Below are 17881 nucleotides of genomic sequence, written 5' to 3' on the forward strand. Positions count from 1 at the left end.
CCATATAAATCTTTATTGGGAGGCCTTTGTGGCTCTCTCTTATTTATGGGTATTTGACTCTAGCTCATTTTTATGTTCCATATCATCGGTTTATTGGATTGCACTGCTGACTACAAGAAGTTCAGTGAGACTGTCGGCAATAGAATATTGCATTACTGAAACGAAAGAAAATTCAACTATTGTACATTTTTATGATATTCCCTGAATATTTTCAACTTCTCTTTCTCAGGAGCTTGAAACTTGTTTTTCTCTGACATACACTTAGGGCTATTATGAGAAGTGGATAAGTTATTCGAATAGTCCTCCCTTTCCCCTAAACCAAGTGAAAATCTTAGACCAGTTAAATAGTCATAAAGCAGAGTGGAAGGCATTTTAGCAGAGTCTAAATTACACTTCAGCTTGAATTTTGGCCCTAAATTTTGGGGAAGAGAAACACTGTAGTAGTCCCATGAGAGGGTGCGAGGATACAAACAAATTAGAATGGCATAAGGATATCCTTTTTGTAGTTATCTATAGACAGTGAAAAACCCTTGAATCTTGTGTCAACTTTTTCATATTAAATCTTAGCTCAGAAGTTCTCCAGATACAAATCTGATCTGAAAAAGCAACGATAGAGCTTAACACAAGAAGACAGCCTTTCTGCAAAAATCTCTGTTAAAAAACAAACACAGAAACCTGATGGCAATCATAGATTTTTATTCCCCTGAATAAAAAGTTAATCTCACTTAAGGCTCCAATTGGCATCCAAAAGAAAAACCCTGTAAAACTTAAGCTAAGTCCCTTAAATTTCACTACTTTCACTGACCTAAACAATAGCCAACATTTTCATTTACCCTGAGAACTAAACAATGGTGTCCACCAGGCTAAATAATGGCTTCCCATGTATAGATTAGCTAGGGAGGCAAGAAAGAGCTGACTCAGGGAAATAACTTTTTACCATATTGACAGAATTTCAATACATGTGGAAGGAGTGATCACCTTGGTTGGAGGAAATCTACTTACAGAGGTACAAGAGTTCAGAACGAGGAATAATTTGATGAAATTAAACAGAGAACCTCCTAACACTAAAATCTTGCACTGTGGATTAGTTTCTTTAGGAAAGTTTTGGGAACCCTACTATTTGACTCATTTAAAATTAACCTGGAGAAATTGCTGAAAAATATACTGTAGGGAACAATCCTGCAGTGGTAGGAAGATGGACTAGATGGCCTAATAAGTCTTTTTCATCTCTTGTCTCTGATTGCCTGCATTAATATTTTTGCATTTCCAGTGAAAACAAGAGACGTTCCTTTAGTGACATCCCATTTTCCAGTTATAGAAACTGAGGATGAGTTTTTAATTTCTTAATGACTTTACCTAAGCGAAGAGCAATAACCTTGCCTTGAAGAAGACACATTTATTAACTGAAAAGACAAGAAGATGCCAGTGTGTCAGCTTAAATCTGAGTAGAAAGATCAAACACTGAATTCTAAATCTGTGACAAGAAGTCCCTTCTGACACCTCCAAGTATAATGTATGTTTAATAAAGGAAGAACAATTTCCTTCTTGTAAAAGTGCTTGGAATTTCTAATTCATTTGGTTCAATAGTTATTAAAACCTTGGCTGTGTAGCTTGCTTCAGGTTTTTTTAATAGTATCTTTTTATTTTTCAAGAGGACAATTAGGCAGTTGTTCTGTTCTTGTATGTGGGCTGGCAGAATTCAATTTTTTCTATAATTTTGCTGGATAATACAGTTTAAGCATTTTTATTGTATAGATTTAAATTATCACAGTTACAAGAAATTATGGAGGGAGGGTCAGACAATCATTATGTAATTATAGATGTTAAAATTGAAAGAGTTAAAGCTTTTTATAACTGTTAAAGCACATATTGTCAACATCATGGATCAATATATACAAAGTACATGTTCTTAAATCAAACTTTAAGTTCTCAGGCAGCATTTTTCTTACTTTGCCTAGCTGTAAATTTCTGTTATTAGTAGAAATATTTTTTCACCCACGTGTGTTTGTGCCGTGACATTGACGTTTATTAACACTTACCAGTAAAAATCAAATGTCTGCAAACCTGTTTATATGCTTTGTGTCTGACTCTCACTTAAACTAAGGCTTATTTACAATTCTCTGGAAATGCAAGGGAGGGATGGCAAGGGGGTAAGTTACAGTTATACACGCTGTAAGGCCTATGGGCCTTACACTGCTAGAGTGATGTAGAGGGGCTTGAGTAAAACGAGGATCAGGTCCTTTGTATCTTACTATAACCTGAATCTAAGAGTTGGATTCTGCTGCCATTGAAGTTAATAGAAAAACTACTGGATTCAACAGGACTAGGATCAAGCCTTAAATCAGGAAGTTATATATAGCGTTTTTACATTTTATATATGACAATTTTCACATATAAAGTGGAATAGTGCCTATATGTCAGAACAGGGAATGTTGGGTCAGGACTCCTGGCTTGTATTACCAGTTAAATTACTGAACCACTTTGACCTTGGGCAAGACAAATAACTTTGGTGTGCCCCCTGTGTTTTTTGTTTGTTTTTTTTTAAGTTTTTCATGGGACATCCTTGGAGGGGGCGGAGGAAGGTGGAAGGGTGTGAGGCAAAATTACCCCCTTACCCAGTGTTGGAGAGCAGTCAGCCATGCAGCCACTCAGCAGCAATTATTCCATCCTCCAGGCTGTAACACTGGCTGGAGCCCACTTTGTGTCCCCATGTGCTGTTGGCCAGGGCAGTACATGCTGCTGTAATGGCTCTGAACCAGTGAGGGCAGGTGGATACAAATCACCAGTGGGAGTGGAGAATTCTAATTAGTAGCATTTTACATTCACTTGGCATGGGTGTAAATGGTCACCACCCAAGGTGGAAGGCTCTCCAGAATCAGTCCTAGTGCCTCAGAATCCACTAGGGGTAATAATTATTATTCCTTCAGTGCTGTTTGCTTCAAGATTTGCAGGTCAGTGTGTTAAACTCACAGCACCAATATGCATCTTCTGGTAACTCTGGCTCTTTTCTTGTCTCTGAGAGCAGCAGCTGACCAAGAGCTACCTTAACAGAAAGTCAGTGACATAGAAGGATGTAAATTGTCCCCAGTGAGGGGAACTAACCATTGGAACAATTTAGCCAGGGTCATGGTGGATTCTTCGTCATTGCAATTTTTAAATAAGGATGGAATGTTTTCCTGAAACATCTGCTCTAGTTCAAAGTGGAATTGCTGGGGGAGGTTCTATGGCCTGTGTTACGCAGGAGGTCAAACTAGATGACCAGATAGGTCCCCTCTGGCCTTGGAATCTATGATCTTTCAGAATTGCTGGAGGAGGCTAAAGAAACCGTAGCTAAAGCAAAAATATACAGGGCCCGATTCTCCTCTCACACGGGTTGTACACTGATGTAATGGCATTGAAAGCAATAGAGTCATTTCTGATTGAGAGCAAAAAGAAACATCTGCTACTGAGTTCTGCTAAATGGGGTTTGGGTCATCAGTGGCATGTGTTGTTTCCCATAAACAAAGGGCACAATGTGTTTTCTTTCCGGTGTCAGTGACTTACTTTCATTTCAGATTTAGGGGAACATCCGAAAGAGAGAGAGAGTAAATACAAAGGGCTTGCATCTGGTCTCAGATACCTCATTGACTCAGGGAATCCCATTGCTAAGCGTGATGTAAGCAAAGGGAGTCTCACAACCAAAGACTGTAGGCAAGGCACAACGAACGGGTCTGTAACATTCTGTATCTGAACTTAAACAAAAAATAGCAGCTGGGGGCCGTGGCTGCCCCTGCAGCAGGTGGGGAGACCCCTCTCCATTTAAAGGTGCACTGCACAGAAGACAAAATGAAAGTTGGGGTAGAAATTGGGGGCAGAGGTAGCTTTAAGATGCCTTGGCACACTCTGTATTCTGACCTGTTCTAAATTATGGCAGCAGTCTTCCCAATGCTGCCTATAGCTTGTTAGGTGAGTCAAAATGGCCTCAGTGGCCAAAATGAGGGGTATCATCTACTTTTCTACTGAGCAACCTCCTCCACCAAACCAAGGGCTAGGATTCCTTTGTGACTGAGGGCACAGCTGGGGCACTCAGGGCTGTTTTTTCCGGTCAGAAGTCTGCTCCTTTCTTTGAAAGCAGCAGGACACTTCATATACGTGTAGTGCTCCACAAGGCTTGCAAAATAGGAGATGAGCATGCACGGCTCGACCAAAGCCGTCTGGTTCAACTTTCAGCCTAACAGCTGTGAGTCCCTTTCCACGAGGTAAATGGGATGGGCTTCGAATTGAATGCTTATTTCTGTTTGCCTCCCCCTCTCAGGCCCAGTGGAACCATAGAGACTGCTTCTAATTTAGTGAACTGCTGTTAAAATGAATGCATGATAAGCAAAGACATTAGTGAGGGCACAGTAGTTTAGTGGGTAGGTGCTGGACTAGAACCCCAGAAACTTGGGTTCTAGTCTATGCTCGCATACTAACCCACTGTGACACTTTCTATTAGATTACAAGATTTTGGGGCACAGATGTTTCTTGTTGTGTGCATGTACAGTGCCTAGTACAATCTCTTTAGTTTAACAAATTGAAGCTTAAGTGATGACTTGAGTACAGGCTATGAGCAGGTACCTGGGGAACAGATATTTGATAACAGGCTCTTCAGTCTAGCAGAGAAAGCCATGAAAGGTATAACATGAACTGTGACGGGAAGTTGAACCTACGCAGATTCAGATTGGAAATAAGGCATATGTTTTAATGGTGAGAGTAATTAACCATTGTTCCAGTGTACCAAGGGTTGTGGTGGATTCTCCATCACTGACTCTTTAAGTCAAGCTTGGATGTTTTTCTAAGAGATCTGCTCTAGAATTATTCTGGGGAAGTTCTCTGGCCTGCGCTATAGAGGAAGGCAGACTACATGATCAGAATAGTTCCTTCTGGCTTTGGAATCTGACTCATTTGGGGTCTTTAGGCAATACTCCAATACAAATAATATATTTAATAGGAGCAATTGTGTGGGTGGAAAAGTAATCATAGCCTTCCATGTGCCTGGGAAACCTCTGTCTTTGCTAAGCTGATAATATTTTTTATTATATTATCACAAAGCATCATGGGACATCTTTGACATGAAGTGTGCTAGGTAAGTACATTATTGTTAGGGGTAGGAGTCTCTCTTGCATGCTACATAAACCAATAAAAATAAAATATTTCATTCTGTTTAGAATGTATATTGCTTTTATTTTAAAGCAACTTGAGACTGAATGCCCACACAATGCTGTAAAAAGCAGCTAATAGGAAGCCCCATGATTTACTTTCTTTTTATTTTTGTTCTTGCTTTATTCTGTGCTGGACAGCATCTTATTTATGAGCCATTCATGAACCTGTCATCAGAGGTACATTAAATGATCAACTAGCTGCCCAAGACCTATTCACAAGAAAAGCTTGTGAATCAAGAGATTAGTTAGACATGATCAAAAATGTACTTTGACTCTTCAGGAATTAAAGTGCCTCTTATTTCAATAAATAAATTAATAAACACATAAAAATTACAACCCTGCAGGCACTCCTCAGAGCACCACTGTGATTTAGAAGTATATTTTCTGAAATAAAGGATATGGGCTCCCTGAAACTAACACAAGATCTTACTACAACTGAAGTCAACTGTCTTTGTGGCCCTGGTCAATTCCCTTTCGCTTGGATGGGGGAGGGTTGAAATCCTCAGGCTTGTTTTTTGGGGGAGGGAAAACAAATCTTTGTTTTTTTACTAAAGCTGGGTTTTTTTCCCCCAACATTACCCTCAATTGGAAAGGTATTTTCCTTCAAATATATGTTTAACCAGAAACTGTTCTGCCATCTGTACTTTGATCTGTTATGTTAACTATGAAACTGTCGTCAGATATAGCACAGTGAGCAAAGCAACAGTCTTATGAACAAATTCTGCCCTGGATGACCATGCATGAGGCTTCCATTAACATCCAAAGGGAACTGGGTGGCGGAGCTGCTGTTGGGTATGGTGTGGGAAGTGGTGTCCTCGGCAAAGTATGTCCCTCTCCGTTGGAAGGCAGGGCTCTGACTGCTCATCTGGGCAGACAACTGCAGGCTGCAACTACGAGCAGCTTCTGCCATCTATGATGTAGAGTGAGCATTAAATAAGGTAACTGCCAAATACAAGCTCTTCTTGTTTTAATTAAGAGAACACCACGTGAGCAGCATGTGGCATCCAAAAGCTTAAATTTATTAAATGGAGGGGATTATCTGCAGCGCTTTGGTCTACACGACGCACTTACGTTGGTATAACTAAGTTGCTGAGGAGTGTGGAAAATCCGAACTCCTGGTGTGGACAGCGCTATGTCAGCAGGAGGGCTTCTTCCATGGACGTAGCTGCTGCCTCTCACAGAAGGATTAATTACGCTGCTGAGAGAAGCTCTCCTGTCCGCATAGATAAGAATGTTCACTGAGCCCTACAGCTGCACCGGTAGACAAACATATGCAAGTGTTGCATATTAAAAACAAAAATGCTCCTGCCCCCTAGCCCAATATGAGAGTTCTTCTCTTGCTGCTGCCCTACCATGGAACTGAGTAGCAATGGCCCCTTCCTAGCTCTGACAGAATTGGGGAGGAATCCTAGGCAGCTGTCCCACTCCATGAGTGTTTTCCCTTCCCCTCTGCTAGTACAATGGGCCCAATATGCCAAAAGACTCTTGTCTCCCCCTCACAGATCAAGTGACCTGAAATGGCCTTCCAACTCCCAGCCCGTTCCTCAACCACCTGTAGCTCCATGCTGCAAAAGTCCTTTGGGCAGAAATTTCCTTTTTTTATCCCCACCCAGACCAATTATTTTGTGTTTTGCTAATAACTATGCATGCGTCACTGAAGGCCCAATCCCATGAGGTACTCAATTCAGAAGGAAGCCACAGTGCTTAATATCTGTGTGTAGTAATGGGAACTTTGAAAATCCCCCTTCAGTCTTGCACTGGAGCTGTTTGCCTGTTGAGCTCAGTGCAGGAATCCTCGCTGAAAGAACTTCTGCATCGGTGGAGCACCTTAGTTGAAAATGCTCTGCAGAATCTGAGATACAGGCGCAGCTGTCACCTGCATGCATCCTTCCTTTGAAAGAGGGAGGTGATAGGCTGTTCAATTAACCGTGGATGGAATTCAGATACTGGCAAATTTATAGCCTTTTCCTTTGATTTGTTTTCCTTTCTCGTTTTTCTGACTGGGGCAGTGGTCCATGATTCCCAAAGGCAGACTCCACTGCTTTGAATATTTAACCTAAAACATTAAAATAATCTTTGCCTTATGCCCCTCTAGACGTTTGCCCCTCAAGCGTTAGAGCATTTTGTCTGGTGCCCAGCTAATTAGCTCTCCAAGAGATGTTAATAGTTAAGTTAACAATTACTACACCTCCACAACTGACCTTGAGGTAACTCTAATGTAGATACATTAAAGATGGAAATAATTATTCCTGGAACAAAATCTTGTCATAATAAAGTTATTAGCATATTTAAAACTATTCCTGTGCTGTTTCAGAAAACATGGGCATTCAGTAGCTGTCAGCAACACTAGAAGGTTGCTGAGTCCAAGCATCAGGACAATGTGACCTGCTACATAACGCATCATCTTTCACCTATGAGTTTGCAGTTAAAGTTCAGCTTGAGATCCTAAATGAAACGTGCCAGGTATTATTTAGCTCCGTCCCTTGGTATGTATCTCACTTGAGTCATGGTGCTCCCTTAGTCACTGAGGAAAAAGCAAACACAAGCACATATTCTAAACAGCTGTTTTTCTTTCTTTCTGTGCTTTCCATGCGGTCGGATGAATGCTTTGTCCTGTACTACCAGAGTATTTTTTAGCCAGTAGGGTTTGGTGGCCCTGGGAAGTGGGGGGAGGGGATGGAGGTGGAGGAGAAAACAAAAATGAAATCCCTTACAACTACAGAAAGAGAAAAACAAAATCCCCAAGCTATTGCATATCCAAAAGCTGCCTGATCAAATCCTACAGCACATGGAAATACAGAAACTATTCATCGGCATCATTTTCCATATATGTCGCTTATACAAATCTTAATGGATTAGTCCTCATGGTGACCCCGGTGACGGACATAATTGTGTATTCAAACTATCCCACTCTCACAGATGGGGGAAATTGAGGCACAGAGATGTCGACAACTTGCCCAGGTTCACATTGTAATATATTTTATGGAGGGGAGATATCATGTTACCCTCAAGGAGACCACAGGGATACTGCCACTGCAACCCAATGGGGAAGATCTCCTTTTGATCAAGTGGTGGACACCTGTGTTTCTGAAACCGCAGGACCTGTGGTGAGTGCATGAGAGTGATTTATCTAGTAATCATGTCTGCAGCATATGGATTCATTAGTGTGACCTTGGGCAAGTCATTGAAGGCCTCACTTTCAGAAGGGCTGAGTTGAGTAGGTTAGGAATTTTTCAACTAAACTCCCTCTTGTTGGAAAATGCTGATTCATGGAAACTGAAACTTTCTGGGGAAACATATCCACTTCAACAGTAAGATTTCTCTAGGTCCAGGATGGAATTTCTGGTCTAAACAAGAGACCAGAGAAACCCCAGAATAGTCAAGTGTCTTAGTGCTTAGCACACTCACCTGTGATGTGGGAGAACTGAGCTAAAGTCCCTGCTGTGAATCAAGCAGAGCTGGAGGTTTGATTCTGGGTCTCCCACATCCCAGCTGAGTGCCTGAACCAGTGGGCTCTTGGCTATTCCGGGGTGACTTTCACTGACTCTGATTTTTCATGATAAACTTTGAAAGGTCTCAGGTTCATCCCGTTGTGCAATGAAATCAAATGCTGAAACCTCAAAAAATTGTCTTCTCGCCAGCCCGAGTTCTGAGCCTCTCCACTTCCCCTTGATGCCCGTTTAAGTCAATGGGACTACTCATACTTAATATTGAGCATGGAGTAAGTTGCTCAGTGGGGCTCATGCCAGAGGACCCAGCACCTTGAAGGGAAGAGCCCATAAAAGCCTTTTAGCAATACATACCCTAATTCATGTGATTTTAAGTGGTAAAATAGCAAGGGACAGTACAAAGTGATACTGAACAACCCGTTGAAAATTATCACTGTGGGTAGGCACCGTGAGACTGACAAAAATAAGCATTTCCTTCTTGGACCAGCAAATATGCCAGCTTGCTGATTATTCACCTTATTTGATCTGGCATATCTCTAGTGTGAGTCATTCTCTGTAGCCTTAGGAAAAATTTGTTCTCTATAAGCATCTTAGAGTCAGGAATGTCTCAGTGTTAGGGGACAGAAGGAAATTCCTTCTGAATACCTTTAATCAAAACGGAGTAGTAGATTTTCTTAAGACTTCAAGCTTGCTTTAAAAAGGAAAAATGACACACTTGTATTACTATAAAGAAAGGGAGCTTAGTTTGCAGGCTGAGACAGAGAGATAGTGGAATCATGTTGCACAGAAAATGTAACTCTGTACAAAATATGCCAGGGAGTAAATTATTTTGTGTACGAATATTAAAGGCCTGGTCCTGCTCCCATTGAAACTGATGGAAATTCTGCTGTTGCCCTTAAGAGAAGAAATAAACATTAATGATTTTGATAGTGACAGCTAGGAAATCCAGTGACGGATTGTGCTCATTGTGCTCAGTGCTGTACAGGGCAAGGAACAAAAATAGCCCACATTCCAAAACGCTGGCAATTTGTGACAGGCAGATGCTACAACTGGATGAAATAAAAAAACAGATGAAGTGGATTAGGAGAAACAAACCATCCTGGCTTAGCAGAGAAGTAGAAGTATCAACTAATCTCACACCTGCTTACAAACCTACAAAGTTTTGGTGGTTATATTTTAATTTTAAAGATTTCTCTTGTTCATGCTGAAGTCAACAAGAATAAATGAAACCAGATTTACACTGGTGTCACTGAAAGCAAAACCTGGCCTTTAGACTATAGCATTTTTATCAGAGCATCTCAGTTTCCCCTCTACAGCTAGTGTCGTGCCAAGTGTTCAGAATCTTCTTTTCAGTCGTTTGTGTCTGCAAAATTTCTCTTACCAAGTCTCACCTTGTGATAAGTTTGGAGGAGGGGAGAGCTGATTCAGACATTTTGGGCTAAATTTCCTACCTCTCTTCCCCCGTTTCTCCTTTTGATGTCTGTGATGTGAGGTTAGAGATCTAAGTAGGTATCAAGATAATTGTGAAATACATTCATCGAGTTTTGAATGTGCTCTACAAAAACTGTGCTTTGCTAAAGTGAGTCCATCTTTCTACACTAGACATAAAGGTGTTATGTTTGGATACTTGGAGAAACCAGCAGACAGGAACACAGGGCGATGTAAACATGCACACTGAGTTTATTCTCCTACTCTAAGACCTGACAGAACTGGCTGAGCTATCCCAGTGCTATTATTAGGCAGGACACAAAATACACAACTGGTGTAAAAAATATACCCATACAGACAACGGAGGAGCTAGTTCCTCAAAGTATTAATCAGCTTTCCAAAGCTCCCTCTTCAGTCTGGATTCTCTTTGGCATCTCTTTCCCATTTGGCACACAGCGGCATGGAGCAGTCGGTTTTTGCAGGCCTGTGAACAGATTCAAATTGTTTCCCATTCACTGACCTTCTCACCCTCAGATAATTCCTCTTGGTTAGGGTTGAGGGACAGCGCTGGGGAACTTACACTGGTGCCATTCACATTGTATCTGTCTTGTGGATAAACAGAGTTTTCTTCTCCCAGGCTGTTAGTGCTTATGAAAGGTGCTAGATTAAGGAGCAAATCCTAGTCTCTCTTGAGGCTTTTGAGGTCACCGGGGACAATGGAACCACTGCAGTGTCATGAGAGGGGGACAGAAGAGGCAGGTGTGGGCTGGGTCTGAAGAGTCCACTGTTATGTTGGTAGTCTGATCCTTCTCTCCCATGGAAGTAAGGTGCCATGGCACAGCAGCCTGGCTTGCCATTGCCACTGTGGGAGGAACTTACCAAATGCACACCTGACTTGCTGGGACATTTACTGAGGAGAGGATTTTGACCTTAGTGCAAACACACCGAAAATCAGTAATAATTGTGGCTATCTGCAGATAAAATCTGAGCTCCTATTCCCTTGTGTCCTGCTCTCTGGTCAGCCGTCTTTTCTTTTACTATCTGATTGCTATTCTTCACTTGCACACTAAAATCTGTCGTCTCCTTGGACCAGAAGTTTTTCTTTGAACTGTGTAGACCCCAGTCGTTGTTGCTGAATGCTGGTGAAATGTGTGTGTTCTCAAGAAAGTGAATGAACATATTTTTCTATCTCATTCCATATGTTGCGAAAACTAGCAGGCCATGTTTTTTTTAAGCTTCACAGATAGACTCTGTTGATAAACTCTAAGAGCCAGGTCCTGCCGCCTACAGCACAGTTGGGGAAAGGAGCAGGATTCTAGTTACTGTCTTATCTAGGAATTTAATAATAATACCTGGCTTTTATATAGTGCTTTTCATCACTAGATCTTAAAGTGCTTTACAGAAGAGGTCAATATTATTATCATCCCCATTTTACAGAGGGGGCATAGACTTGCACTAGCAGTCTAGCACCAAAGTTGGGATGAGAACTCAGGTCTTCTGAGGCTTACACAATTGTGTTGCACACTAAGCCACAGTACTTCTACCACATGGCCCTCATGAGAGAGCCTGAGCATCTCTCTAATTCTGAATTTATTCTCAAAACACTCCTCTGAGGTAGGCACATATTAATAGCCCAGTTTTACAGATGGGGAAACTGAGGCACAGAGTGACTAAGACTGTGATCTGGCCAAGAACTTGCTTAATTTTAAAAATGCACTTCTGTGTTTCACTAGATCAGGACCAGAGTCCTCAGCACCCTGGGATCGCACACTATATTAGCACAATGGATGGTTGTTATTCATTTTAAGTATTCTTAGGGTTGGTGTCACCAGATGATGCTCTTGCACACAGTCTGATTTCTCTTAACATGCATCAGTATAAAGTCTGTGAATACATGCTGAAATATTCATCTGCCAACATTGAACTTGATGCAGGTTCTTTGTTGGAGGCTTCTGCTTTAATCCCTCTAACAAGAGTAAATTCTGGGGACAGTGCGGCTTCCTCGGAATCAAGCATTGGTCTTGGGGCTAAGATGTCTGAAAGGGGTGGGTTGCCTGCATGATGTTTGGAATCACTACTGTTCCAGGACTGGCTTATTATTGTGTACATAAGACAAGCTACACTAAGAAGATACTTCGGGTCTATGTCACTGATTTTCCTCCAACGGGAAGCTAATGTGCAAGGTTCTGAAGTCTGCTGTTGCTTGCTAGAGGGACAATAGTATTTTTGGGAAAGAGCTTGCAAACCCTTGTGACTAGGCCTTACTCACTTGGGTAAGAACTACTCGTGTGAGTAATAGTTTGCAAGATCATGTCCTAAAGGTTGAGGCAGCATGTGTGAAATTCATTGGGAACACAGGGCTGGGTACAAGGCTCTCTGTACCACTTAGTCCCCACTTAATAGGGATAATGAGGGGCTCCGTTGACTGAATGGCTGCACAGAGGTACCTGTGTACAGTGGAATTGGTTTCCACATTAGTCCCCAGAGAACCCCATTTTGAAGGGTAGGGAGAAGCCAGGGGAGGGTCTGCAGACTTGTATTTATGAGGATCCAGAAATCTGAGAGCTCTGAGAAATGGACATGCAGGAAGTTTGGTTGCTGGGGAGTACTGGTGGGGGAGTAGCACTATATGTGAAAGAAAGCGTAGAGTCAAATGAAATAAAAATCTTAAATGAACCAAACCGTGCCATAGAATCTCTATGGAGAGTAATTCCCTACTTGAATAATAAGAATATAGCAGCAGAGATGTACTACTGACCACCTGACCAGGATGGTGATAATGAGTGTGAAATGCTCAGGGAGATTAGAGAAGCTATAACAGTAAATTCAATAATAATAATAATAGGGGATTTCAACTATCCCCATATTAACTGGGTACATGTCACCTCTAGGATGGAATACAGAGATAAAGTTTCTTGACACCTTAAATGACTGCTTTTTGGAGCAGCTAGTCCTGGAACCCACAAGTGGAGAGGCAATTTTTTATTCAGTCCTTAGTGGAGCACAGGATCCGGTCCAAGGGGTGAATATAACTGAACTGCTTGGTAATAGTGGTAATATGGTAATACTGACCGTAACATAATAAAATTTAACATCCCTGGTGGGGAGGGATACCAAAGCAGCCCACCATGCTAGCATTTAATTTCAGAAAGGGGAACTACACAAAAATGTAACAGCAAAAAAATATTTAAGTACATTGGAAACAGAAATCCTGTTAAACAATCAGTGGGGCCATTGAATGATTGAAATGCTAAAGGAGCACTTAAGGAAGGTAAGACAATTGCGGAGAAACTAAATTAATTCTTTGCATTGGTCTTCAGAGCTGAGGATGTGAGGTAGCTTCCCAAATCTGAGCCATTCTTTTTAGGTGACAAATCTGAGGAACTGTCCCTAATTTGAGGTGTCATTAGAGGAGATTTGGCAGCAAATTGATAAATGAAACAATAAGTCACTAGAACAGATGGTATCCATCCAAGAGTTCTGAAGGAACTCAAATGTGAAATTGCAACTGGAGGGTAGCTAATGTGATGCCATTTTTTAAAAAAGACTCGAGAGGTGATCCTGGCAATTACAGGCCAGGCAAATTGGTTGAAACTATAGTAAAGAACATAATTATGAGACACATAGATAAATACAATTTGTTGGGGAAGAGTCAACATGTTTTTTGTTGGAAATAACCAAACAGATTGTCCCTGGGGTGGATTGGGAAGACAGAACCCTTTATTGCCTGCTCGTTCCACCTCAGTGCCATGAGTAAGCAACGAGGGGGCTACTTTACAATCCTTTTATCCATAACAGTATGTAAATGTATACATTTTTAGCAACTCCTACGACACCCACAAAATGAATATTAACAACTACATAATGAATACAATTATACCCAACCCTGTTTGTTGTTTACAGGATTACCATACAGAGGGCAGGCACATCTCCTTAAAACCTATTAATTTTACACTAACATTCTTTGAAGTAAAGGCATGCCAGGGGGGAAAGGAAGATAATGCTTTCTTCCCACCCTGGCCTTGTGCAGGAGTGGCGATAGTTATTTTGTTAGCCTCATCCCCTGCGCAGATGACCAGGAAAGGAGGAAAAGAAGAGAGATAACAGGATCTAACTAGAATTCATACCAGATAGCAGAAACAAGATTTGCCCATGCCATGACCCCGTTCCCTGTAACTTAGGCCTGACCATTTGTCCAGCTTTTAACTCTTTCCTCCTACAGTTTTTGTAAAGGGAAAATCATACTTCACCAATCTACTGGAAGTCATTGAAGGGGTCAACAAGCATGTGGACAAAGGTGATCTAGTGGATATAGCGCATTTCACAAGGTCCCTCACCAAAGACTCTTCAGCAAAGTAAGCTGTCATGGGATAAGAGGGAAGGTCCTCTTCTGAATCAGTAACTGGTTAAAATATAGGAAACAAAGGGTAGGAATAAATGGTCAGTTCTCAGAATGGAGAGAGATAAATAGCGATGGCCCCCAAAGGTCTGTACTGGGACCAATATGGTTCAACATATTCATAAACGATATGGAAAAAGGGGTAAACAGTGAGGTGGCAAAATTTGCAGATGATAAAAACTACTCAAGATAGTTAAATCCACAGCAGACTATGAAGAGTTACAAAAGGATCTCACAAAACTGGGTGACTGGGCAACAAAATGGCAGATAAAATTCATTGTTGATAAATGCAAAGTAATGCACACTGGAAAACATAATCCCAACTATACATATAAAATGATGGGGTCTAAATTTGCTGTTACCACTCAAGAAAGAGATCTTGGAGTCTCTATGAGTGGATGTTTTCCGAGAATAGCCAATGTGCAGGGGTAGTCAAAAAAGCTAACAGAATGCTGGGAATCGTTAGGAAAGGGATAGTTAAAACAGATAGAAAATATCGTGTTGCTTCTTTATAAATCCATATTATGGCCTCATCTTGAATACTGCATGCAGATCTGGTCACCACATCTCAAAAAAGATATACTGGAATTGGAAAGCTTCAGAAAAGGGCAACAAAATGATTAGGGGTATGGAAATGTTTCCATATGAGGAGAGATTAATAAGATTGGGACTTTTCAGCTTGGAGAAGAGATGACTGAGGGGAAATATGATAGAGGTCTATAAAATCTTGACTGCTGTGGAGAGAGTAAACAAGGAAGTGTTATTTACTCCTTCTCATAACACAAGAACTAGGGGACATCAAATGAAATTAATTGGCAGCAGGTTTAAAATGAACAAAAAGAAGTATTTCTTCACACAGTGCAGTCAACCTGTGGAATGCTTTGCCAGAGGATGTTGTGAAGGCCACGACTATAACAGGGCTCAAAAAAGAACTAGATAAATTCATGGTGATAGGTCCATCAATGACTATTAGCCAGGATAGGCAGGGATTGCTGTTTGCCAGAAGCTGGGCACTGGCTGATGGGATGGATTACTTGAGGATTACCTGTTCTATTCATTCTCTCTGAAGTATCTGACATTGGCAATTGTCAGAAGATAGGATACTGGGCTAGATGGATCATTGGTCTGACCCAATATGGGTGTTCTTATGTTCTGTGCAGCAGACTGAGAATGGGAGAGTGCAGGGCAGCCCTGAACATATACATGTGTGTATTTCTTCTCCTCAAACAGCTGCTCCCCTCACATAGAGACTGATCCTTTAAGGATTTATTTTGTAGATTAAGTGAATTTCATCCATTTCATAAAAAAATTTTATTTTGTGTTCTTTGCACATCATTGCAGCCTTTCAAAGGTTGTCTCGGTGTGTTGCTTATTACTGAATCACTGAAAACATGTAGAGAAAAGTATGTGGGCTGTGAAACATTTTGTTTTTGTAATGCTTGGCTTCAATCTGGGCTGTATTTAATTTTCAGTCTACAGTATTTCATTTGAGGCATATAGGTTGTAATAATGTTTGACATGGGGGTCAGATCTGTTAATCTAGCTAGAATAAATCCTATTTCACTTTTCCATTCTTCTTTGCCAGTCCAAAATTATAGGAGGATTTCTGTCAAAAATGAAGACAAGGAGTCTTTGTCTTTGAGAAAGGATAAACTAGAATATCAATTATTCTATTCTAAGGTCAAAACTACAGAAATAAATGTAATGTTATAATTTTGACAGCTGTTATCTTTCTGGTAACAGAAAAGAATTCTTAGAGAATATTATTTTGTTCGTTTTACACAATATATCTACATGCAGGAAATTATATCAGTAGTGGGATTTTTTTTGCAATGTTCTTTCTTTCTCATGCTCATATGTCAAATTACTTTATATGTGAGGGGGGAAGGGAAGAAGCTGCAAATAAATACTAAAACAGCTAGGAAAAAGCCCAGTTAATGGAAATTTGGTTTCCATGTTAATTACCATTAATATTTTAAATCACATGAAACATATTTAGGTAGGTATATATATTTCAATATGTGCAAACTATTATACTCATGCTTGGGACTGAGAAAACACACAATTTGAATTAGGAAACAATTTCCATCTTTAATGGGAACAGGGGAACCTTCACTTTTTTGTGGGTGCATTATAATAGGTGCACTGAAAAACCTGGCACTGTCTGTTACATAAGCTATTATCTGGATGTGGAAGGCATTCTGACACCCCAGAAAAAAATGAAAACAGTTCATGTATTCTTCTGGGTAAGAGCAAATGCCAACAATTCAGCCACAGTACTTACATTCATGTTGATCTTGGCCAGTTGTAAGTTACACAATTTTCTTTTTTATACCTCCTAATACTGGAGAGATTATTATCTATTCTTCAGAAGAAAGCAATCTTTCTTGATTTTAAAGCAACAGTTACAGACAGTTGTCCAATATACAAAGCCAAACATGGAAACAGTACCATGTAATACAAAAAAATTAAGGCTGGGACTTTCAAAAGTGCTCAGTATTGGCATAAATCTGCTCTCATTAACGTTGTTATCATTGATTTCAGTGAGAGCTTCTGAAAATTCCACCCTAAAAATACAAGATACTTTTCACAGTGTACATCTCTTCATTCTTATTCTCCTTGAACCTGACCCTTAATTAGATACAAATGAGGTTAAGTTACTCCTTACTCGAATATACTACAGAAGCCACTTTATTCTGGAAACAATACAAATACAATAACATGCAGGTAAAGTATGAGAAACTTATAGATGCAAGTAAACTAATCTCTAATGAACCATAAGTTTTGATGGTTACTTAGAATCATAGAATCATAGAGTTGGAAGGGACCTCAGGAGGTCATCTAGTCCAACCCCCTGCTCAAAGCAGGACCAATCTCAGCTATATCATCCCAGCCAGGGCTTTGTCAAGCCTCAGCTTAAAAACCTCTAAAGATGGAGATTCCACCACCTCCCTAGGTAACCCATTCCAGTGCTTCACCACCCTCTTAGTGAAAAACTTTTTCCTAATGTCCAACCTAGACCTCCCCATTGCAACTTGAGACCGTTGCTCCTTGTTCTGTCGTCTGTCACCACCGAGAACAGTCTAGCCCCATCCTCCCTGGAACCCCCTTTCAGGTAGTTAAAGGCTGCTATCAAATCCCTCCTCATTCTTCCCTTTGGCAGACTAAACAAGCCCAGTTTCCTTAGCCTCTCCTCATAAGTCCTGTGCTCCAGCCCCCTAATCATTTTTGTTGCCCTCCGCTGTACTCTCTCCAACTTGTCCACATCCTTTTTGTAGTGGGGGGCCCAAAACTGGACACAATACTCTAAATGCGGCCTTACTAATGCCGAATAGAGGGGAATAATCACTTCCCTCGATCTGCTGACAATGCTCCTCCTAATGCAGCCCAATATGCTATTAACCTTCTTGGCAACCAGGGCACGC

The sequence above is a fragment of the Emydura macquarii genome, unplaced genomic scaffold (genome assembly GCF_026122565.2).
Source record: "Emydura macquarii macquarii isolate MOO-44397 ecotype Brisbane River unplaced genomic scaffold, CSIRO-AGI_Emac_v2 contig_369, whole genome shotgun sequence".
Taxonomy (NCBI): Eukaryota; Metazoa; Chordata; order Testudines; family Chelidae; genus Emydura; species Emydura macquarii.